Genomic DNA, 892 nt, shown 5'->3' with positions numbered 1-892 from the left:
GACTTTTATAACTTATATCCGGGCATAATTGATGATTGTGGACATGGCAGTTTAGCACACGTGTGCTAAAAAGTGATTATATTAGATACATAGCCATCTGATTGCTTTTAATATAGTTTAGTTTCCATAGTGTAATTTTTCGGTTTAGTTTTAATTGTTATAAGTTCCAGTTTTAGTCTTTAATTATTACTGTATGGAGAGCATATGTCACAGGCAAGATTTAGGAAAATTGACTCAGTCTTGTAGACTCAAAATCTCAAGAACTAGTCCCATCAATGCCTCATCAGATAAGCTAATGTTTTAACATTAATCTCAGTTCCTTCACATGGACTCAAATTGCAACAACTAGGAATGACCCACCTATCTGAGCCTTAAATATTAGCTATGTACGTATCATATTGCATCATGGCTCATTATCATATCAGAAATGTATAACCAAAACAATGCACGCTGTCCATAGTCTGCTTTTTGAATACTTAAAGAGAAAACTAATTTAACATCAAATAATGCTTTTATTTGTATGTTTGTTTGGTGGGGTTCTATTTGTGCTTTTACATAAATGTTTTATATACTGATCTCTTTAGGCATGCCTCAGGAAAGCCATCGGGTATAAAATTCTGAATTCAAACATGCAAATGGAAACATTCAAGTAGTAATTTCTTTTTCCTATAACTTAATACTACAAATGAACTATTAATGCTCATAAGGATAACAGCAATCCTGCCATACGCAATATAAATGAGTCTCCTTGCAGTTTAGTCCCCGCTATCACTACTGTAAGTGAATACTACAGAGGAAATAGAATTTCCTTTGAGGATGAATTAGGACAGACTTGTGGTCAATAATTAAACACTCTCGATCATATTATGTTTCGCCTGTGACAAAATAATGG

The sequence above is a fragment of the Simochromis diagramma genome, unplaced genomic scaffold, assembly GCF_900408965.1.
Source record: "Simochromis diagramma unplaced genomic scaffold, fSimDia1.1 OVJJ01000602.1, whole genome shotgun sequence".
NCBI classification, from domain to species: Eukaryota; Metazoa; Chordata; class Actinopteri; order Cichliformes; family Cichlidae; genus Simochromis; species Simochromis diagramma.
Note: the sequence above shows the minus strand (reverse complement) of the source record.